The sequence below is a fragment of the Myodes glareolus genome, chromosome 12, assembly GCF_982192425.1.
Source record: "Myodes glareolus chromosome 12, mMyoGla1.1, whole genome shotgun sequence".
NCBI lineage: Eukaryota > Metazoa > Chordata > Mammalia > Rodentia > Cricetidae > Myodes > Myodes glareolus.
This window is the reverse complement of record NC_142037.1, coordinates 51470084-51495567: the sequence shown is the minus strand read 5'-3', so window position 1 is coordinate 51495567 and position 25484 is coordinate 51470084. Positions and strand designations below refer to the sequence as shown.

General features: G+C 38.7%; 1 protein-coding gene across 4 annotated transcripts in view; it reads left to right on the top strand.

The window, feature by feature from the left end:
* Window positions 1-25484, top strand: part of Diaph3 (diaphanous related formin 3) — a 452383-nt gene that overhangs the window by 102069 nt on the left and 324830 nt on the right. The window lies entirely within an intron of this gene.

The window sequence follows — 25484 nt, the reverse complement described above, 5'->3', positions numbered from 1 at the left end:
ATTACACACACATGCATACACAGGCATATTCTCATACATTGTAAATAAAACAACAGAAAAAGAAGCCATGAATTTGAAAGAGAACAAGGAGTTAGACATGAGAGATCTTGGAGGAATTAAAGGGAACGAAGACGTGATACAATAATACTATAGTCTCAAAAATAAAAAAAAGATTATCTAAAAATTGAAATTAAACAAAATTGATGAAGAATCAATCTCAGTGAACTTTTGTATTTATTACTGAGTAAAATGTAACTCATGGACTTAAAACCGTTTTATGAAATTCTTTAAAACTTATTTTGCGAAAGAACAATCAAGATAAACATCTATCATTTTAATACAATTAAGTTTTACTTTCAATTTTCATATTGTTAAATGCTTGGTGATTCTTATGTGACCTACCACTTGTTCCTTTTTTCCCTCTTTTAAAAACGGTGTCTTATGTAGAGGACCATAGATTAATGTTACTGTATTTAATAAATAAAAGAACATAAAGTGCACATTAAAGTTAAAATTTTAGACTTAACTAACAAGAAACAAAACAACAAAACCTATCTTAAACCCAGATTAAACTGGGTATCTTTTATGTAATATCAATACCATATGATTTTCTATAGATCAATTTCACAATGTTTCAGATTGGGCTATATTTTCATGCCTTTGAGAAAAATTTTATGCCATGTGTGAAAAATATAAAAGATAAAGTAATGATGATAAACTGATCTCATTTAAAACTGCCAGATTACTGGAATATAGGAGGTATTTATTAAAACATAAAACAAAATCAAAAAAGATGTTATTTGAAGTACTAGTTTTGATACTTTAAAGGGCAGAATTCAATTTTCATAGAGGCTAACTCTGAATTAGGTTGATGTCTTAACAAGGATATTCTTGAAGAAATTTAAGCAGAAGTTGTAATTCAATATTTGAGTAGTGAGTCAGAAAATCTGAGAAATCTGGATGTTGGCTTTTTGTTGTCTATGGAATGGTTGTTTGGGGATAGAATGCATGTATATGTATATATGTCTGTACTGTCTGTAAGTCTTTGGAAAGCTGTGATAGACTAGTGCAGTTGTTAGTAGTGCTGTGAAACATACTGCTTTGAATATTCTCTGTGATGAGTACTTTTTTGGACATTTCCAAGCTTGAATATAAGATGAAAAGTCTTTGACAATAGAAGTAGTTAAAACAAAAGACTTAATTAAGTTGTAAGACATGGAAGTGAATTAGTGTAAACCACAACAACAAAATCTTTGCTAGCCCTAAACTTGTAGTATGTTTCTTAGACTGTGGCTCCATATGGATGTGAGCTGAAGGCTGCTTTTCTGCATGCTAGCTCTTCACCAGTTGACGTTCTGTAACAACTGAGAAAGGCAAGAGAGAATGTGGATGGTAACAAAGAGGTTTTAATTTCCGCCTTTTTTGTTGATCTTGCCTTGCCTATTATTAGTAAGAGATTTAACTTAAAGAATTTCATAGATATATTTATAAAAGAGCAACTTGTGTTTCCAGCTTAATTTGTTCTTGTAAAATACATTAATTTAAGAATATTTATGAGGAGCCTGGGGAGATGGTACAGTTGGTAAAGTATTGGCATACAAATCTGGGAACCCAAGTTTGTATCCTCAGTGCTCATTGTAACAAGCAGGGTGTGGGGGTGCGTAACTGTAATCCTGGCACTGAGGATGCAGATCCAGGAGGATCTGTGACTTTCTGGCCAGGCCGTTTAGACAGAGTGACAAGGTTTGGGTTCAGTGAGAAGCCCTGTCTCAGCAAATACAGTGGAGAGTGTTGTGTGAGACGTCTGCCATACACTGTGGTATCCACCTGCGTGTGCAAACATACCTATGCAGATGTATAAAAAGACAGATGCACAGACACACATACAGAAATAGTTATTACAATCCTACTTTCCCCCCAAGTGTTATATTTAATATTTGGCTTAGGAAAGAAAACCATGTTTCTGTGGAATTTAATTGGAGCAAAGGGTGTTTTGGGGTAAAATGGATGAGACAACTCCATGCATTTCTGCTTATCCTGGCAGGCACAGGGCACTGGGATCTTTGTAATTTCTCGGTATAAAAGTCCAGCATGAGGAAGTCACTGGTGATGTGCAGCCTCTTTCCCAGCAGAAGTAATCACCTAACAGCTTCTTCCCTCCTCCCTTTATAGTAGATGGTGCTGATAAAAGAGGAGACAAAAGAGAAAGATTTAGTATAAATCCATGTATATTATGATGGAATAGATAACTTGTTGAAGTGTTACCTCAAAATACTGAGAAATGATGTTGTGTATTCTTTTTTTCTGTATTCTTATTTAAACAGAATCATTAAAATACCACCCAATACTTGTAGAACCTTCTCCCCTAGGCAAAGAGATTTTGTAAAGTATTATGGAAATTCATTATGTTTCCATGAAGTCCTTTTGACTGATAAGAATCGAAATTCTTGTCAGAACAATATTTCTGCAGAGAAGTTTCTCGAATGGTTGTTCTTCCAGTGTTTCACTAGAAGAATGGCTTGTAAATCTTGGCACTGTGCCTATGATCAACTCTTTGGTCTTTCCTCTTATGATATCTCTGCAGTTTTTCAGGTTTGCTTCTGTCCATATAGCATGTGACTTCTCTGTCTAAGTATTTCTGACCATTAGATGTATGAGGTCACTAAATGGATACCACTGTTTTACTGTCATGCTGCTAGTTTTTTCTTATTTGTTTAGGTGGGGTCTAGCTGTCTTGGAGCTTGGAATCCTTCTGCCTTGGGCTCTTAAGTTCTGGCATTAAACGTGTTGCATGTTGTCTCCATAAAGCATTTAATATTTGTGAATGCTGTGGATGAAACCCAGTAAACTGATCAGTGACTGTTCTATAATATTGCTTCACAATCAAAACTTATTTAAACCAAATTTAGGGAAAACTAGCTTTCCTGCCCTCCATATTATGACTCGCCTCCCCCACCCTCTGGCCATGGGGTGTTCTCCGAACAGTTCATCACGTTCTTCAGCTGCCTGCCAAGTGTGAGCCATACTAGTCTTCCATCACATAGCTGGGACAGTATGAAAGAGCCAGGTATTACAGACCAACTTCTTTGCCTTTTTTTTTTTTTAATGAAGATTTGATGTCAAGACTATAAAGTTCTTCTGTTTGAGGAGGTACATTGATTATTCATTATTCTCTGTGACAGTTTGTAGCTAGTTTTGAACACTGGTGAAAAGATTAACTTTTTCAAATTACCAAATATAACTTTCAGTGAATCTTGACACAGCCAATAGTTATGTTTGAGTGATTGAATGCATTGGGTAAAAGCAGAAACAGGTAGACACTAACATCATTATGATTGATTTCAAGCATTTATAGTTCTTACCCACTTATGCATATGCCAAATTAGTTATAGAATGTATCTTTGTTTTCTAAGTTTGATGTACCTGTCAGGGGCAAAATTTCTGTCTCCTGAAATTCAGTATAACAAATCTTTGTTTTCTGATTTTAGGCAATATTTTCTTGAATATTTGTGTGTGTGTTGCCTTTTTAGTTTCATAAGAGTTGTTTTCTCATTTTTAAAGACAATTTCTTAGGCTATTTTGAAGGTATGTTTGATAGAATTGATAAAGCTTTGACAAAATTGTTTCAGTGGATTTTGCAGGGAAAGACGTTCACATCCAAATGAGCTAAAGTGTCTGCATGTCAGTATTTAGTGTATTGAGTATCACCTTTATAGTCTAGTTTGTCAACAGTCTTGGCTTGACAACATAAAGCATGTGCCTTTAATGTTGAAAGCAGGTGGCAAGCATTAGATTCATTGTGCCCACTGGGACCAACATGATCTGAAGAAGTTTTTAAAAGAAAGATTTTGATGTTGCTAGTACTTTGGCCTGTTTTTTATTTTTATTTTTTTTAAATAATATATTAGAAGATTTAAAGAAATGATTGTGGTTGCAGTAAGCCACCTACCGACAGGGATGACTTCTGGAATATTGAAACCTTGAAATGTTCATGTCCCTTCAAAAAAAAAATCCTACCCTTGTCTGTGGTCAGCTCTGTCCTAGTGTTGGAAGCTGTCACTTCTTTGTTCTCCAGTGCAGTTTCATTGTTCACATATTCTTGAGTAACAGATAACTTGATTTATCTCATTTATTTTTAAAAATGTGTTTCCCTCCTTGTGCTGTGTGTGTGTGTGTGTGTGTGTGTGTGTGTGTATACAGTCACATGTGTGGTGGTCAGTGACATCTCCCTGGAGTTAGTACTCTCCAGCCACCTCTTGGGGATCAGATTCAGAAATTCCTGCAAACTCCTTTACTAATAAGGCCATTACTCCATAGTTTTTTTTTTTTTTTTTCCCAAGCTTGATTTAAGTGGATTTACCTTCTGTTTTCTTAGATTACTCATGTTGGTGTTTCTAGCTGGGCATGCCTATCATAAGCTAGCAGTGTGTTTCCTGATAGTTTGGTAATCTTTGTTTTTACCTAGTAGTTTTTTTTTTCTTTTTTGTATTGATTTTTTAAATACATTAGAATTCTTGTCTTACGTTTGCTCTTGGATTCCATTTTGAGCCATCACACTCCTGCTCTTCTTATTTCCCCATCTCCTTATGCCTTCCTCTCCTTTACTTATTTTGTATAGATTTTTGATTTCTCATTTCATTTTTATTTATTACTATTTGATTTTCTTCTGATTTTATAATAGACCAGATTATAATTTTATAATTTTAATTCCATATGCATGCTGTTAAAAAGGGAAAGAAATAAGTAGTAATCTTTAGTTTTTTCTTGAGTGAAAGAATACTTGAACATCATTTACTAATTTAAATGCTAATTTGAGTGATATTTTAATTGTATCATTTTTTTGATTGTATAGGTTAGTTATTGCTTCAAGTATTTTCTTCAAATATCTTAGGTTTCGTTGATGATAAACATCTTTCTGTGTATTCTTTTTTTTTAAATTTACTTATTTGTTTATAAGAATTTCCACTTCCTCCCCTCCTCCCAATGCCCTCCCGCTCCCCCCACTCCCTCTCCTCCTCCCTCTCCAGTCCCAAGAGCAGTCAGGAATCCCTACCCTGTGGGAAGTCCAAGTTCCTCCCCCCTCCCTCCAGGTCTAGGAAGGTGAGCATCCAAACAGACTTAGGATCCCAAAAAGCTAGCACATGCAGATGAAACCAGACCCAAGTTTTAATTCCTTTGCTTTTGAAAGGAGGGTAGCATCACACAGATGGTCTGCCTTTTAGAGATATTTTCTTAGCATGTCTGTCATGTCTTCTCTTTCGCTGTTCCTGAGGTGTGACCTTCATCTAAAGCACATTCCTTTTAGGATGTCTATCTTTCTTGGTTGTTTTCTGTGTCTTTGTTTTTACAGAGTATTTTTCTAATGTATTGATAGAATTTATTTCTTAAGAGATTGTTTTAAATTCTTTCCGTAATTTGTCTTTGTCATTTTTTTTTTTTCTGAAAATTTTAGTCATTTACCCTTAAATTAGTGGTGATGCATGGCTTTAATCCCAGGATTTAGGAGGCAGAGGCAGATGGATCTTTGTGAGCTCAAGCCCAGCCTGGTCTATAGAGCAAAATGTAGGACAGCCAAGGCTACACAGAGAAACCCTGCTGCACCCCTCACCACCCCATAAAAGAACTAGCCTTTTCCTGTCTATTGTGCATACATTAGACCTTTCTATTGCATACATTCCTCTTTCTAATCCTGTCATTTATACTTTCCAATCATTTTTCTCTCTGCTACATTATTTTTTTCTTAGTTCTCAGAACCAGTATTCTTGTAGTCTGCTTTCTTTGGACCATTGGTTCAACATCATTAATGGGTGTCTTTGAGACCCCAGTATTTCCCATCTGTTTGTCTTGATGGTGGACTCCAGGCTGCATATCTTTCTTTGTGTGCTGCACAGATGTCTCACAGTGGGTGTTAAGATTTCTGGAGTTTTTTCTTATCCTACAGAGTAAAGGGCCTTGAGGCTGGCTTCTTTCTTTTACTCTCTCTGTATTTAGTTTTCATTTAAAATTTTTCTTCTCCTCATCACTATTATTATAGAGACAGGATCACAACAGGTAGTCCACACTGGCCGTGACCTCATTATGCTGATGAAGGGCTGGGATCATAGGGGTGTCCCACCATATTTGACTTGTATTTTTTATTTTGTAAGGAATCTTTTTCTTGTCACCCTATGTTGAAGTTTCAAATTGTATTTTAGTGAATACTTGGAGGGCTGTTGAGAACATGTAGCTTAAGACAGAAAATGATAATGAATGTGAAATTTTAGACTATTAATATATTAAACCCATAAAATCCTAATTATCTCTGAATTAAAAAATTGAAAAACTTCTTTTGGTCAATAAATCATCAGAAGTTCTCTCAGTAGCAAAGTATCCATTGCTTTTTTCATGTGTATTTCTGTTCTTTTAGTGCTTATACTCCTGTATTCATACTTTTTAAATTTTTTTTATGTTTCATTACTTCCTTATTATTAAAAGTATGTCCTAGGCTGACTGGCTCACAGCAATCAGGTACAGTGTAAAGAGTACTCACAGAACCAGATTTCAGTTTTTTAAAGTAGTCAAGTTAAAAAGTCACTGAGAAGATTATGTACACATTTATGGTGGCATTGCAATGATGCTTTCTAGACTGCAAGCAGAGAGAGGGAGAGATTGGATCTATCTTGGGCTTTTGAAACCTCAAAGTCCACCCCTAGTGACACAGTGTCTGCAACAGTGCCATGTCTACTCCAACAGAAACATACTGCCTGATCCTCTTAATTCTTTCAGACAGTCCCACTCTAGTAACTAAGCATTCAAATATATGAGCCTGTGGGAATCATTCTTTTTCATTATATTTATTTGATTAGATTTATTTATTTATTGTACATCCCAACTGAAATTTCCCCTCTCTTCTCTCCTCCTATTCCCTTCCTCCTCTTTCCTCCATGCCATCCCCCCAATCCGCTTTTCCTCTGTTTCTATTCAGAAAGGAGCAGGCCTCCCATGGGTATCAACAAAGTTTGGCATATCAAGTTGCCTTAAGATTAAACTCTCCTGTTGTTTTAAGGCTGGGCAAGACAACCCACTATGAGGAATTGGTTTCCAAAAGACCCCCAAAGCATCAGGGACAATCCCTACTCCCATTGTTTGGAGTCCCACAAATAAACCAAGCTACAGAACTGTCACATGTATGTATAGGGTTTAAGTCCATCCTATGCAGGATTCCTGGTTGTTGCTTCAGATCCTGTGAGTTCCAAAGAGCTATGCTAGTTTTTTTCTATGGATTTTCTTGTGATGTGCTTGACCTTTCTGGCTCCTATTTTCTTCCCCCTCTTCAGCATAATCCCCCAAGCTCAGCCTAATGCTTGCTTGTGGGTCTCTGCATCTGTTTCTGTCAATTACTTGGTGAAGGCTCTCTGATGACAATTGAGGTAGTTACCAGTCTGTTCAGAGGATATGATCAGTTCAGGCTACCCATCCAGTATGGTAGAATTCTTAACATCCATGTTAAGATCATGGGAGTTTTGTTTGCCCTCGATTTCTTCCTGATGCCAAAAAGACCCCCCTCAACTTTCCAGTTCTCTCTTTCAGTATTTTCCCTCCATCTGTGCCCCATCCACACCCCTCATGTTCCCATCTCCATCCACCCCCAGTCCACCTGAAAATCTGTTCTAGTTTCCCTTCCTGGGATATCCATGCACTTCCATTTTGAGCCATCCTTGTTACCTATCCTCTTTAGCGCGATGGACTGTAACATGGTTATCCTTTACAGTTTATATTCACCTATGAGTGAATACATACCATGTTTGTCTTCCTGGGTCGGGGTTACCTCACTCAGGATGATTTTTTTCTAGTTCTAACCATTTACCTCCCAGTTTCTGATATCATTATTTTTAACAGCTCAGTAATACTCCAGTGTATAAATGTACCCCATTTTCTTTATCCATTCATTGATTGAGGGCAGCGAGGTTGTTTTCCATTTTATGACATTTATGATTAAAGCTGCTATGAACATAATTGACCAAGTTCCTTGTAGTATGACTGAGCATCCTTTGGGTATATTCGCAAGAGTGTTACAGCTGGGTCTTGAGGTAGATCAGTTTTCTGAAAAAACTACCATACTGATTTCCAAAGTGTCTGCATAAGTTTACACTCCCACCAGCAGGGGAGGAATATTCCCCTTGCTACAAATCCTCTACATCATAAGCTGTCATTTGTGATTTTAATCTTAGCCATTCTAAAAAGCCTCCATTTTTAAATGTAGTTTATAAACCTTCTGCATTGATTGATAGGTGTGGAGTGTCTACACTGCTTGATGTAGCAGCCACTTAACCACATGTGACTGTTGGGCACTTGAGAAGTGGGGGTGTGGTTGAGTCATAGATGACTGGGCTCGAACAATGAATATTTTAGAATATAATCTACACACATTCATCTATAACAGAGCATATAAATGAAAGCTCATGGTCACCTTCCTGTTACAGAGACAGGAATTCAAGATAGTGATATTTTTCAGCATTTTAAGGAACATAGTTATTAAACTTACATAATTTCTCATGGATATAAAAGTAAAATAAAAGAAAGTGAATTGAATACCTTTCAGTTATGATTTTTTTGGGGGGATGTGTTTGAGACCATAACATATATCAAGGAACATATATATATTATATATTTATCAATATATTAAAGGAATAATATCAAGTTATTCCTTTAAAATTTTGTTCTCTGGTTTTCTGTTCAAAGACAGAACCCTCAACAAGAGAACTAGTGAACTGGAAGAATGAAGTCCCTGGTATTTTACATATAAAGGCTCAGCATAATGTTTTCAGGCTGTTTGTGTGAGCTTTCTACTGTGCTTTAGTGTATTCCTAGTTAAGTTATGTAAAGGACTTTATGAAAACATTTGTCTTACTTTTCTCTTTTATGTGTATGTATTAAATTTATTATCCATATATGAAAAAAAAGCCTTACAAAGGTGAGCTAGGCATTGACAATAGGAGGAAGTTTTACTGTTTGTGTTGGTTTGAACAAATGGCCATTTTAGGGACTATAAACAGTGGTACTACTAGGAGGTGTGGCCTTGTTGTAGTAGATGAGGGTTTGTTGGAGGATGTGTCACTGTGAAGTGTGCTTTGAGGCCTAGTTCTGCCTGCTGATCCAGACGCAGAACCCTCAGCTACCTCTCCAGCACAATGTCTGCCTGTGTGCTTCCATGTTTCCTGCCATGATGATCATGTACTGAACCTCTGAATTGTAAGCCACCCCTAATTAAATGCTTTCTTTTATAAGAGTTGCCAGGGTTGTGGTGTCTCTTCACAGCATTAGAAATCCTAACTAAGACACTGTTTGATTCAGAAAACCTTTTAAAAGTAAAAATTTAGTCTTAGCTTGCTTATTTATTTATTTACTTTAGGTTTGTTTTTTTTCGAGATAGGGGTTCTCTGTAGCTTTGGAGCCTGTCCTGGAACTACTTCTTGTAGATGAGGCTGACCTCAAAATCACAGAGATCCACCTGCCTCTGCTTTCCGAGTGCTGGGATTAAAGGCGTGCACCACCACCACCGGCCTCAATTTTAGCATCTTTATTGGCCATGGATGTATAATTTCTTTCTTACTTGGACCATGAGTGTTGAAAATAAACAAGTGCTATCTATCGCCACTCTGAGATATTTAGTTAGTAACAGTAAAGAAACACCCAGTTGAGGCTTAGAGCAACTGAGGTGCTCTGCAGCAGTTCTGCAGGAATAGAGACGAGCCAGACATTTGTTCAATGGAGCATCATGCAAGAATGGAATTCATGTTTGTCTATACTGTTTAGTACAATAGCCATTTAGCAAATCTGGCTTGTGAATATTTAATATATGCATTTTTGACTGAGCAATTGAACATGAAATTGAAATTGCCATCTGTTGGCAACCCTGTTGGACTATTCAGCTTTAACAATCAAAAGTCATATTTTCTCTGTTAGAGGATGTGGTTCCATGATAGTTTTATCAGAATTATACTTCATCTAGGAGAAATTGACAAAATACAGAGGAGGAAACAGCAAGGAGACTTAGTAAAGGGAAAGTACACTTGCTAGGACTATGTGGAAACCGTCCACAGGAGGACGGTCTCAGATCTCAGGATGCTCCGTTATCTGCCCCCACTCTACTCCACCACTTCATCCTTTCTGTCTATTCATACTGTTGGTTCAAAAATGAGCTGCTCTTAAAGTTTTTCTACCTATAACATGTTCTCATCTACAACTAGGCAAAACTCATTTCATGAATGATTGCTGATCATGACATCCTGTCCTTATTGGGATAATGTTAAACAACACATCCTATTTTTAGGGTGTTTTGCAGTGTAGGTGTGACCAGTAGATAGACAGGTTGTAGGCATAGGAAATAGAATTTGGGCTGTCTTTAGTAATACTTTTCTAGCATGTGTCAGAGCTCTGAGCTTACTTTAATACCCAGTGTTCTCCAGTTGATTTTCTATGTGCATTGGTTTAGAGCCTTTATACTCTTGAGTTCATTTCTATGGCTGCTCTCCTTCTGATATTGTGCATTTCTGAGAAATATATTGTTTTGGAATTTTAATATAGAACCCAGAAGACCATTGTCCATGTTAAATAGTAGTACAAGAGTAGGACAATTGTCACATGAAAAATGTGACATACACAAACCTATAGTGCTCGTTCTGAGAATAGGGCATTAAATATTTAGTCTGTCTTTGTGCATTGTCCTGATGCAAAAACAGACCAGATACGAGGGCTTTTCCTGCCGTCCAATTACTGACATTTCATGTGATGAGAAATCCCTAACCTAAGGTAAAGAATATGTGACATGACGAACTCTTTTCTAATTGAAATGGAGCATGTGGTAGGGTAGCTAGGGGAGAGGGCAGAATCTGTTAATCTCCCAGTGCTGTTTGTGTTCTCATGTGTGTGCTGTGATCACAGTGAACAAGAGGCATCTGCAGTAGAAGACTTGGAAATCATGATGAGATGGAGTTGGTGGGAATGAACAGGTAGGGAGAATATGAATATGACTATGACCTGGAAAACAATTATATGAATAAATAAGGGGTCTTATCAATTCACTAAACAAAAATAAAAGAGACCAAAAGTAGAAAGTTGAGATGTGTTTTGATGCAAACTGGTCACAGACAATTATTGAAATTTAAGAGAGAAAGCAAATAAGGACATTTTATGAGAAACTTTGAAAGTAATGCTAGATTGGGTAAATCTTGGTTGGGACAGACCCTGAGGTAGACGGGTAAATCAATGTGGCAGGAAGGTGGAGAGACCCTGTGGTCAGTAGGGATGCAGTGTAGTGGGAAGATGGAGAGACCCCGAGATAGGGAATCAGTGTGACAGGAAGGTGGAGAGAGCAGGGTAGAATCTGAGAGACATTTAGAGGTAGGCAGACTTTTTTCCTCCAGTTGAAATCAGTAAGAATTTCAAGCAGAAGAAATACTAATATTCATCCTTTCGAAGAACATCTGTTGATAACTGGAGATGAAACTCAGTGAAAACGTATTTATATAGCATGTGCAACACTCCGGGTTCTTTTTAATTTTTTTTTAAAAGAAAACAAACTATCTTTTTTCATTTCACACACCAATCCCAGTTCAACTCCCTCCTCTCCTCCCATTCTCCCACCCTTCTCCTCACCACACCCAAGGAAGGACCCTCCCTGCTATATCCAGGCTGAGCACGGTATCCATCCAAAGAGAATGGGTTTCCCAAAAGCCAGTCCAAGCAGTAGGGATTAATCCTAGTGCCACTGCCAGTGGCCCCACAGTTTGCCCCAGCCATACAACTGTTACCCACATTCAGAGGGTCTAACTTGGTCCTATGCTGTTTCCTTCCCTGTCCGGCCAGAGTTGGTGAGCTCCTATTAGCTCAGGTAAACTGTCTCAGTGGGTGAACCCATCATGGTCTTGACCTATTTGCTCATATTCTCATTCCTTCTACTCTTCAACTGGACTTTGGGAGCTCAGCCCAGTGCACACCTGTGGGTCTCTGCCTCTTTTTCCATCAGTTGCTGGATAAGGTTCTATGGTGACATTTAAGATATTCATCAATCTGACTACAGGGAAAAACCAGTTTGGGCCCCCTCTCCACTATTGCTTAGGGTCTTAGCTGTGATCATCCTTGTGGATTCCTGGGAATTTCTCTAGGGCCAGGTTTCTTGCTAGCTCCATAATGGCTCCCTCAATCAAAATACCTCTTTTCTTCCTCTCCATCTCTGTCCTTCCCCTGTTTCAACCATCCCCACCCTCAAATTTTCCTCCTCTTTTGACCTCCCCCCCACATGCTCTCAATTTTGTCAGGAGATCTTGCCTATTTCCCTTTCCCAGGGAGATCTATGTATGTTTCTCTTAGGGTTCACCTTGTTACATAGCTTCTGTAGGGTCATGGACAATTGGCTGGTTATTCTTTGCTTTACAGCTAGTATCCACTTATGAGTACATATCATTTCATCTTTCTGGATCTGGGTTACCCTACTCAGGACGTTTTTGTTTTTGTTTTTTTTCTACTGAGTAGTACTCCATTGTGTAAATGTACCACATTTTCTTTATCCATTCTTTGGTTTGGAACATCTTGGTTGGTTCCAGGTTCTGGCTATTACAAATAATGCTACTATGAACATAGTTGAACAAAAGTCCTTATAGTATGATTGAGCATCCTTTGGGTATATGCCCAAGAGTGGTATTGCTGGGTCCTGAGGTAGGTTGATTCCCAATTTTCTGAGAAACCAACATACTGATTTCCCACTCTGGGTTCTTTTATCTGTATCCTGCTACCTGCCTCACTGTCTGATACACACAAAGTGATGCAGTAGTGACAGCCATGGCAAGGGTGGCTTGGATGAGGGTTGTAGAGATTTGGGATGACAAAGGAGAGGGCAGATAGGGTGGATGCATGGAGCTAGAAACTGCAGGGCATACTCGTGAATTGATACAGATTATGATTGAAAAGGAGGAATCAAGAATGACGCCTTGAATAAACGTAGTATTGGTAATTGTAATGGAAATTATTAATTAAATCACCCCTTTAATGGGTGACTGGCCAGATGTCATGCATAACGTCAGAGAGTACAGATAAAGGTTCAAGGATTCCAGGTTCAGAAGGATCCAGAAAGAAACTGTTTAGCACAGGAAGAAGAGCCAGACTAACAGATGAAGTGTAGCCCGGGTGAGAGGAAGAGAACCCAAAAGTCTAACTCTCTGAACCACAGGAAAAAAGAGTGTTTTAAAAAAAGAAAGTGACAAAGCACACAGCGGTACTGTGATGTGGGACATAACCCTGCTCCTGGTACCGGAGGTTTGACCTTTGAGGAGAACAGTTTGTGGTAGTCTGGTTGGGAAAAGCTAGAATGAATACTGAGTTACACACGGGTATAAAAGTGACTGACCAGTTCGAGTGAAATTGCCTAAGAGAAGTGGGCACTGACAGGAGTGGATGTGGGTTTAAATTAGTGGAGGGTTTAAAGGAGGAAATGTAAAGGAACCTTGACAGATGGAATTGATTCATGTGTTACACAGGAGACAGTTTTATAGGCAAGCTGGCTTTATGGCTGAAGACACAAAAGTCACCAATGCGTAGAGTCCAGTGCAGATCGTGGATTTAATCAGCACTGACGTGACAGGGATGTAGGACTGTAACAGATGGTGGGGAGTCTTCCTCATATGGTGGAGCTGCCTAATCTAGTCAGTTCTTCCAGGAAGTAAAGATGCTCCATTTGATATTCAGAAGCCTGCTTGCTATGAGTTACTGTAGTGAACAGGAGCATTTGTGGGATTGGTTTTTGTTGGGTGTGTGCAGTGGACTGTTGTCAGCAGTGCTGAGCATCTACCTGCTGTGTAGATCTCCTCATGCTGCTTCACCTTGGCTTCTTACCTGATTTCTTTTATCTGATTTGTCAGACTCCCTAGATACATCACAGCCTTGAGTCTGTTACAGTTAGGGCCTGAAGACAACGGACTGCTGTTTGTTACTCAACACTTTCATTTAATGTGAGATGTATGAATAAGTGGTTATTTTTAAATGTGTAATTTTCCCAGAAAATTTTTCCAAATATTCTTATTAATACTTTTTTTTTGAAATTTTTTTTGCCCCAACCCACAACATTATTTAGTTTCTGATTTTTTTTTTTTTGTGCGTGTGTGTGAGGGGGCTTGTTCTCTAATTTATCATAGTTGTTGTGAACTGGTCCTCGGATGAGATGTGGAGTGAGTGTCATGCCCTCCAGGGCATGCTAATGGCTGCCCATGCCCTCAGAGCAGTTCATTTCAAGTATTTAGTCACCTTGCTCTGGGTAGGTGAAAATGAAAGCTTAAAATCAGCTCTAATTTTATTCAGCATCGGTGATGTATTACTCTGACAGAAGAATGTAAATTGGATCTGGATATTATACAGGATTAAAGCTGACCTTCTAAGTTTAAGGAATGAAATTTGTTAGTTTGTCATGCGTGCAATGATACCACATCCCCCCGCCCCCAATCTTTAAGTTTCTAGTGATCTTTAGTAAAATATACTTTGTCTCTTTAGATATTGTGTTAGATTATTCTTTTGGGTTTTTAAAAATTAGATTTCCCTTATAACAATATTTGTTCTTTATAGGACATAATAGTCTTATACCAAAGACAATGAAAAGTATATGATTCCTAATTGTATGCAGTGATTTCATGTGTATTTGTGAGAATTAGTGCGAAGAGATACAGGATAGGAGAGAGTTCTACAAAAAATTCCTAACCTAACACATTGGCTTAGTAATTTGAAAAATTTCTGAGAGCACGACGTCATAAAATAAATGCTTCAAATATACTCTATAAACTATGTAATACCTAATTATACACCATGAGTCCATGTATATTTGTGAGAGTAAGAGTAGTGAGATCGGGGATAATAGAGAGTTTTATAAGGAACTCCTACACTAACACCTTTGCTTAGAGGGTTCCTCAAGACAGCAGCTCTCAGAGTGAGGCTCCAGTGGAGGGAGCCGGATCCGTGAAGTACTTGGTAAGTGTTTGGAGAAGAAGGCGTACACTGCTCAGGAGCTCACTGCAGACGCATTGCAGCACATGAATTAGCAGCTTCTGGGGAAGCAGTGTAGGGAAGTTTAAGTGAGAATATGGATGTAATTAAGAGATGTGTAGGAAGGAACTTGCTAGGGACAATTAAACATACAAGGCACTAGAATTAGCCTGGTGGTTGGGGGTTAAGAGCCTTCAGAATAAGATAATACAAATTTCTTTGGGGAAAGGGATAAATATCCACAGGGGAAAATGTTGCCTTGAGAGAAAGCCAAGTTAACGCACTTCACAGAGCTTTACTCTTCTCAGTGAAGAGTAGGCGGAGCTATTTCATCGGAAAAGGCAATTGACTGGAACAGCCATGGTTAGCCCTGTTACTGTCAGTTTTCAGGCCTGTCTGCAGAAGGCCAGAGTTCTGAAGGATGTGTGGGCTGATTTGGACTGGGTAGATGGTGAGGAGCGGAGTACACGACAAAGATGGCAACACAGAGCTGACTACATGTGTATCAGAGCAGTCCACCCTGGGAAATAACGGGAGTGACCTTGCTGCCACTCTTACCCAGGTTTAGGTGAATACCAAAAATTCAAGTAAGAAGCTGGAATTGATCCTCGTAAATCTGCAGAGTGAAAGCACCCCACACTGCAAGTGCTTCCGGGCATGTGGGGTCAGGAGAGGTGTCCAGAAACAGTGCTGGACAGCTAGCTGATCACACACAACCCAAACTGATGCTATTTGATGCTCCTGCTCAGTGTGGATGCCCTTTTTCTTTTCTTTCTGTATATGTGGTGAAAAGTGAGAGGGGAAGAAGCTCAAGGTAACTAGATGTGAAGCACAAGCTGATGTGGGAGTCCCCTCTGTATGCTGTGATTACCATTATTGAATGAAGAAACTGCTTTGGACCTATAGCAGGGCAGAATTAGGTAGGTGGGAAAACTAAGCTAAATGCTGGGAGAAAGGACAGAGTCAGAGAGATGCCATGTAGCCCTGCCAGAGACAGACGCCACAACTTTAGCTGGTGAGCCAGAGCCACGTGGCCATACACAGATGAATAGAAATGGGTTAAGTTAATATGTAAGAGTTAGCCAATAAGAAGCTAGAGCAATGGGCCAAGCAGTGATTTAATTAATACAGTTTCTATGTGATTATTTCAGGGGTCTGGGTGGCTGGGAAATGGAACAAGTGGCTAAGTGGCCTTCTCCTACAACGAGCAGGGTGAGGATGAAGGCTAACAACTATGTAGGACCCAATACATTTATGTTAATGTAAATATGAATAGAATAATAAACATTAAGTCCTTTCAAACAAGCAAGAATAGAATATAAGATCTTCTAATCTGGCCATGAAGTTTTGATCAAGATAAACCACATTTCATACTATAAAATATTTTTGGGTCAGGCAGAAATCTGATGCAAGGAAACCTCCCAGGAATCTACAAGGATGACCCCAGCTAAGACTCCTAGCAATAATGGATATGTAGCCTGAACTGGCCGTCTCCTCTGATCAAATTGGTGACTAATATAATTGTTATCAGAGAGTCTTCATCCAGTAACAGAGACAGATTCAGAGATCCACAGCCAAGCATTAGCCTGAGTTTGGGGAATACTGCTGAGGAGAGTGTTGAAGGGTTGTTGGAGCCAGAGGGGTCAAGGACTTCACAACAAAGCCCACAGAAACAACTAACATGGTTCATAGGAACTCACACAGTCTGAACCAACAATCACGGAGCCTGCGTGGGACAGGCCTAAACCCTCTAATATATGTGACAGTTGTGTAGCTTGGTTACATGTAGGACTCCTAACAATGGGAGTAGGGGCAAACCCTAACATTTTGACTGGCTCTTGGGAGCCTATTCCTCATACTAGATTGTCTTGCCCAGCCCTCACACAAGGGGAGGTGCTTAGGTTTATGACAACTTGATATACCAGGCTTTGTTGATACCCATGGGAGACCTGCCCCTTTCTGAAGAGAAATAGAGCAGGAATGGATTGGAGTGGTGGTGATGGGGGTGGGGCAAAGGGAAGGTGGGGGAGGAATGGGAGGACAGCAGGGAAGGGAAACTGTGGTTGGGATGTAAAATAAATAAATATGTAAATATATTTAAAAAGAAAATAAACACAGCAAAAATAGAAACAGTAAAAGAAATCATTGAAACAAAGAGCTGGTTATTTGAAATCATTAATTTATAAATCTGAAAACATGACTATTTCTTTTAAGCTTCCAGTCACACTGTCCAATTCTTTCCCTCAGGAGCATGTCTTGTGATATTTGTCAGTGGTTTCCCCAGAAATAGCACTTGAGGCTGTACCATGTAGGACTTTCTGCCTCCTGTAAACTCCATAAACCATCTCTTCATGAGATACTCAGCATCAAGCATTTTGTTAGAGTCAAACAAAATAGATTAGTATAACTGTAAACAGCTTTAAGTGAACAAATTCAGTAATTTTGAGATGAATTTTTTGAAAAGTATTATCTATCACATGGCTTGAAATAGAATGTAAAAAGTAGAAGATTTAGATGGTTCTATAGCTAATGAGTCAGTGAAGTTCCTCAGTAAAATGTCCCCTCCCCCTGACGATGTTCAGGTGTGAATGATATTTCTGGAGAATGTATCACACATTTAATGAAGAATTACTACCAGTTATGTAAGTCTTTTAAGGAAGTGGACTATTAGGAAACATTTTAGTTTATTTCATTTAGTTATTACCTAATGGTTAAACCAGATGATGACCATTCAGAAATGAAAATGTGAAGTGTACTGAGTAGTCTCTAGACCAATGTCCATCTTAAGTATGTATACAAGAACTGTTGTCAGGACACTGTATCTTAAGCCAAGGAAGAAAAGTTATATAATCAAATGGCTTATTTCAGAGTAACCATTGGCCAAAATCTAACACTTGATTAAAAAAATAAATCACAAATCTCAGAAATGTAGCACAGAGCATGTAGTGGCAATATTTGATTACATCCTCTGTTCTCACTCATTTAGAGGTGGGATTATTTTCATGTAATTAGTGTGGAAACATGATGGAGCTTGTCAACTTGACCCAATCTAGAGTCTTCAGCTTGAGAAATTGCCTCCAAAAGACTGGCCTACAGGCAAGCATGTGGGACATTTTCTTGATAATGTTCAATGTGGGAAGGGCCCAGCCTGCTGTGGTCAGTGCTTGTATGGACAGGTGGACATGGATTGTAAGAAAGCAAGCTGGCAGTCCTTGAGAGCAGGCCACGGTGTGGCGTTCCTTTCTGGTGCCTACTCCAGTTTTGGCCTCTTGGATTCTGCTTGAGTTCTTGTTCTGACTTTCAGTAATGATGGATTGTGATCAGAAAGTGTAATCCAAATAGACCTTTTCCTTTCTCAGATTCTTTGTTCCGAATGTTTTATCACAATATTTGAAAAGCAAATGATGGTAGAGCTTTTGACTAAATGTGTGCTCACAAGAGTTTCTTGTGTGGAGACTAATGAATAGGAGTGGTGATCTCTCTGGAATTGAGAAGCAATCCTCATAAGATGTCTTGCACTTGAACCCTCTGGAAATACACGTTTATTGTAAAGCGTGGAGGATGATCTATGACAGACATAATTTTGGTTTCAAATGGGAAAGTTTTGAATGACTGCAACAAGCCAACATTCGGGTGAATAGTAACTGATAGACAGACAGACAAGCAGTCCAGGTGAATGCTCAGAGCATCCTGTATAAATTGATCCAGGGCGTCCCTTTGAGCTAGTCAGTTGGACATCTAGGTAGAGAGAGTCCCCTCCAGTGAAGCTTTCAAGTAAAAGAAAAAAGAACAGCAGGAACCTAATTTCACCAGAGGGGGCTGACAAACACCAAGCAGAAGCCACCAGGGAAGCGCTGTTATGACAGCCAGATGGAGTTCAAACTCAACAGTCCTGGGAAGAGAAGTGTGTCCCCTTTGGTGAGCTTTCTAAATAAAAGAACAAACTGTAAAATATAGAATAATGTTTTTAAGCGTCTGCTCACAGCATCCATTGGAAGAGCACTGGGGAAGTTGAGGCAGTCACTTGGAGTTTTCAATTGAGCATTGTCTCCACAGATGGGCTTCCTGTGGCTGAACCTCTAGCTTCTCTCCTCCAGAGGAACACTTAGATTTTTATGGTGCTGACAATTGAACATATGGCTTCATACATGCTAGGCAAACACTCTCCCTCTGAGTTATATACCCATCCTTATACATTTGTTTAAAATGTTTATTATTCAGTTATTTTTTACAGACATTATGTTTTTACATTTTCAGGGAGCATGACCCATACCCAAGTAAAGGGTTTTATTAATAATAAAATCATTAAAGCAAAATTATATGGTCTAAAACGAGACATTGACAACATTGCTTCAAAAGGCAAATTTGGAATGGGTTTAAACAATGCATAACAATTTACCACTAGAATGTACATAGCATGTGTGAGTATATATGTTGTTATAAACCATCCACTTTTCTTATCTTATTGTTACAGCTCTAGAAAAAGTACTACTACGTTCAGTAACTTTGTCCACTTTAATGGTGATAAAAGTCCCCTGATAAGGGACTGGAGAGATGGCTCAGTGGTTAAGAGCACTGGTTGCTCTTCCACAGGTTCTGGGTTTGACTCTTAGTACTCACATAGTGGCTAACAACTGTTTGCAATTCCAGTTCCAGGGTATTTGGTGCCCTCTTTATGCTTCCATAAGCACCAGGCATGCACGTTATGCACAGACATACATGTAGTCAAGATAATCATGCTCATAAGATACTATTAAAAATAATTTAAAGAGCACCCTACGGATATTATATTTAATGACAAAAGACTAAATCCTTCCCCCATAAAGCTGAGGCTAAGACAAGGGTACCTGCTTGCATTATTCATCACCATGCTGTAGGTTATATTCAAAGCACAGAGGCAGGAGTAGCAAATGGGAAACATACTGATTACAAATGGAAAAACGAAAGCCTCTGTTTGCAGAAGGCGTGATTGTTAAAAGGAGAATTTTGAAATTACCAAGTATTCTTAGAATTTATCAGTAATTTCGGAAGGGGTGAAGGATTCAAAATGAATAAAAATAAAGTAAAATCAATTTTATTTCTATGTATTAGCTATTAACTTGAAAAATAAAGATCACTTATAATTTCTTAAATACTGTAATTCTAGTGATTTAAATTCAGTACTATTTTTACTGAAAGCCATGAAACATGAATTCAAGTAAGATATGAATAAATGGATAGGCACCCCACACTTAAGACGAATAAAGGTGGGCTGATTCCTTTTTCTGTTTTGAGCCTTCCACTTTGATCTTCTAATTTGTTGACTCATAGCATCTAAGTGTCATAGGTTGAACCAACTAGGTAATCTAGGCATAGTGTCTTTATTCATAAATTATCTTGTTTGTAACCCTGATTCTCTCTTTGTCTGCATTTTATGTTCTGTTCGTTGTTTCTGGTGTTAGAATGCACATCTCTTTAAGCAGATAGGGATCACATAGGCAGAGAACTAGTGTTCTTCTCCATCATTGTTAGGGTACATGCTAACTAGGCCCTTCCTCCAGATGCCCCTAGTCCAGTAATGGCCGTGGGGCATTGAAAACCTTCCTTAGGCAGAAATACCAAACACATAGATCCTCTTAGTCTCCTCAGATGATGTTTGCCATTTTGGAGCCATTTCCTGGAGATAGACTACCCATCCCACCCCATCCTTTCTTCTCGCACAGGAACCTTGAACAATGCCTTCTTTCTGTACCTGCAACTCTGCAGCGCACTCCATCGTGCTATGCAGTCTGCTTGCATGGCAATGTAAATGCTTTGGACTGAGGGATAATTAGACTCACCCTCTCTCTGGACCATGCCTTATCTTCTGCAGCCCTAAAAACCCAATACTTTCCTCACATGCCCAGCTGTTTACACTGCCTAAGCACTCAGTGCCTGTCTGTGCCATTTCTGATTGAGCTTGCCATGGTATTCATCATGGGAACCCCTCTCATGGCCAGTGCCCCAGTGTGTATTTGCACCTGCATAAAAACCTCCTGTTTTGCGACTTAACCCTCAACACTTAGGTCAGGCATCAGTTACTGTGATGTCTTTCTGTTCCCATAGTGCCACAGTGATAGCACTTACGACATTATGAAAATAACTTTGTTCAGCATTTGTTTCAGCCACTAATCTGTGGTTGCTTCAAGGGCAGAGAACATATTTTATTCATTTTTGTATTTCTCATACCTAATGCAGAATCATGTGCACAGTGAGCCCCTTAAAGAAGGCCAGCTGCCTTTGTTAATGAACACTTGAACATAAGCTTAATAGTAACGAAACTTCACCCTTGCTGCAGCAGTCAGGCCTAAAATGTGAATTAGCACAGTGACTCCAGGTCCATCACTCTTGGTGCAGTGTAGAAGCGCACTCTATCTGAAAGCTGAATTGATGTTTGCAGCGTAAAGTATGGGACTGGCTCAGTATTGCTACAAATTCTATCTCCTTGTAAAGTAAAGGTAGAGATCTGGGTACCAGTATGAGGAGGTGCTACATCTAAGTGACCTTAGCTTTTTACTGCACAACCCTTTTCTTACATATAATTAGCCAAATATGTCTCTGTTTCGTTTTACAAATACCCTTTTAAGATTGTTTTTTTATTTTGAATATTTTATTTTGAATTTAAAAGATTTTTAGAAAATTGCTTGAGTGTCTGTGTGCATGTGAGTACAGGTGTCTAGGGAGGCTAGATTCTCCTGGAACTGGAGTTACTGGCAGTGGGAGCTACCTGTATCAAAAACAACAACCAAAACAAAACAAAGAATGAATGCAAATGCTTATGCAAATGACACAAAAGGAGACTGTATTGTTTTGAGATAGCATCTGACTTCATCCCTGGCTTGGCTGGAAGTTGCTAGGTAGAGCAGTGCTAGAATTATGTACCATTACATCAGGTGTGACTTGGGGCATATTTCGAATTGATCTTTCTGATAACACTTCCTTTAGTTTTTATGCTTACATAGTATGTTGCTCATTTATGTTGCTCTTCCACTCTTTGTATTCATTCTAATTTTCTTTTTGAAAAATATTATTTATAAGGACAATGACCCTGGGTTTTGATTCTACTGCATGGACTGGGTTTGTGGGGGCCTGGTTTGTTTGGATGCTCACCTTCCTGGACCTGGGTTGAGGGAGGAGGACCTTGTACTTCCCATGGGACAGGGAACCCTGACTGCTCTTAGGACTGGGGAGGGAGAGGGAGGGGAAGTGGGAGGGAGTGGAAGATGGGGAGGAGGTGGAAATTTTTAATAAATAAGTAAATAAATAAATATTCCATAATAAAAAACAAAACAAAACAAAAAATAAACAAAACAAAAAAAGAAAAGGTGCACTATCAATTATTCTAATGGTACAATACCTGTTTTATTCAACACCCCAAAATTCTTGAAATGATATAAACTATAAGAATGTATAAAGCACTGGGTACTTAAAACCAAAAAAAAAACCTATCATTTATGACATATAAGTATAGCTTTTTTAGGTACGTGTTTACCACATAGCATAATACTTAGATTAAAATAGAAAAGCATTGAAGTTACTCACTTAAAAGGCAGCGTGGAAACAAGCATAGAAAGTTTCCCTGTTCCTGACCTACCCCGCTGTAGTGGATGGCCACGCCCCCAACTGTAGGTGGGCAGCACCCACTGGACTTGATTAAAAGAAAAGGAGGACACTAAGGTTGGGGAGGGAAGGGTGGATCAGGCAGGAGTTTGGGGAAGGTGTGATAACCAAAATCCACTGTTTGAAATTCTCAAAGAATCTAAAAAAATATCTTTGGAAAAGAGTTGGAGAAGGAAAGGGAAAGAAAAAGGGATGTAATTATATTTCGAAAAATAAAAGGAACAACAATAAACACACACAAGAGAAAGATTTTTTTACAAATCTTATGGCTAAAGTCTTACTATATTGCATGTTACATTATTCATTTTACAGTTTGTTTACCCTGATCATGTTGCTGATAAATTAATTCCCATAATGAGAAGATTATAAGATAGTATGATTTGAGATTTGTTTATTCTCACTCAAGTTACCTTAGTGAGTTTTGCTTCATGGACAGTTAGTTTATATATGATACATGTGAGTGCTTGAAAAATTTAATTATTGTAGTCTAGAAAAGACATATGTGGGATATCTAGAAATTGTTAATTTGAGAACTGTTGGTGCCATTTTTTTAGTTATAATTGTTATGGTTGATAAAGTTTACATAGTTATGTTTTGTTATTACTCAGATCCAAGAAATTTTTTTTTTGTGGAGGGTTTGCATAGTTTGTAAATCCTACTCTTCATCAAAATACTAGAATATTACACTAACATAAAGGTTACTCTATATATCAGTTAAGCTAATTTTGTGAATAGTAACTATTTGTCTGTGATTGAAGGCTAAACAGTATGAATAATCTCAAATCATTCATATTAGTTTTAGAATCTCTTTATGTATATACTTTTGAATATGGGAATGGTAGAAAATCCACTTTAAATAAAATATTGAAGGCCCACTGGGAAAGAATAACACAGGCGGTTGCAAAGAGCAGAGAGACTCCACATATCCCAATCCTGGTCAAGTAAGGCTCACAAATTACTCTTTACATGTTTGATTTCAAGCTTCTACAGTGCATGTGAAATGAGAATAAATACAGAATAAGATGTAAACAAGGGACGCAGCTAAGCGGATGCTGTAGGTGTTTTTCATGAAACATGAAAGCCAGATTTGAAATGCCCGTGGGTAATCTGTCTGGAGCTGATAGGAGAAAGTAAACTCTTCACTTTTGAAGTAGCAGCTTTGTCTGAAAGCAGTGGCATTTAGTTAGCGGTTTCCTTCCTCTCAGCCATAACAGTAGTCTTCAGTCTTTGATGGGGAGTGTCTTTGCTGTTCCTGGCATTGCTCAGCTAGATATTTCATGGCTTTCACTGTGCAGAGAGGAGATGAGGAAGATCATATGACTGGAGACTGCCAGTGTGGTTGCAAAAAAAATGCAGTGCAGAAATACATTCGCCTTTTCAGATGTCAGAAATTCTGAAAATGTACAGATGGTGGGGCTGTGTCCACAGAGGGTTAAAGGCGGAAGGTGATTTTCACACAAGGTTCGTAGTCTAAGCTAAGTTGTAGACAGGACCATGAAAGCTCCACATGTAACGGGGTGTTTTGTGCACCGTTTTAATACATAGCTACTCTGGGATATTTAGTTAGAGTCAACATCTGTCCTCTCAAACGGTAATCATTTCTTTTGGGTATCAGTATTCAAAACTCTTTCCTCTGACTTTAGAAATGTGTAGCAGAGTTGTTGGCTATAACCCTCTAGGGCACCCTGGAAGCTCTTGTTCTGACTTTAGAGATGTGTAGCATAGAGTTGTTGGCTATAACCCTCTAGGGCACCCCGGAAGCTCTTGCTCCTGTCGGTCAGTACCCATTCAGCAGACTGTTCACACTGCCCCACTGCTCTCCTCTGATAGGCACCCCTAGTGTCTCAGGTTAAACTTGATCAGCTTTTCCAGATTTACTCAGAAGTGAGATGACTCAGTGCTTATCATTCTGTGCCTGACCCATTTCACTTAGTATAAGGATTTCCCATACTACCCATGGTGCTGCAAATACCAGGATTTCCCTTTTCATGCCCCACTAATGCTCCGCTGTGTCTGTGCACCACAGTTCCTCATCTAGGAATTAGATCCTGGGCACTTTGTTGCTTCTGTATTCTGGCAGTTGTGAACAGTGCTGCAGTAAATACGGAAGTGCAAATGTCTCTGACTGGTTAACTTTATTTCCTTTGAATATGATTCTAATATTGCGATTGATTGTTCCTAATTGATTGTTTTTATTAAATTGTGAAGAGGCCTCTTGCTGGTTCTTATAAAGGCTGTACTAATGTACATTGCTGCCAACTGTGTGCAGACCTTCCCTTTACCCCTGCCCTTGACAGATGGTGTTTGTTCTGTTTTTTTGTTAAGAGTTGTTCTTACATAGCACCACTCGGATGGTGCTATAGCTTGCTTGGGCTTCTCATTTCTTTTCCCGAAAGTTAGCTGTGCTGAGCATGTTTCATGTACTTCCTGGCTATTTCTTTGTTTTCTTTGAAGAAGTATCACTTAGATTGTTTTTCTACTTGTTAGTAAGGTTATTGTTTATGCAATTGAGTTTTGGGAGCCCTTCCTATATTGTGGGTTCTGTCCTTCAGTTAGATATCTTACTTGCCAATCCTTTCTGTCAGTGTGTTGATGGTGTATATCTATCTATCTATCTATCTATCTATCTATCTATCTATCTATCTATCTATCTATCTATCTGTTGCTCACCTCCTTTGCTGTGGTAAAAATGCTTTCTGGTTTGATGTAATCCTATTTGGCTACCTCTGCTTTTGTTTTCTGTACCTTTGAGAACCTGTTACAAAAAATTCTTGCTATTCCAGTGTCCTGAAATGTTTCTGGTTTCTTGTAATCCAGTGACTTATAGTTTCAGCTCCTAC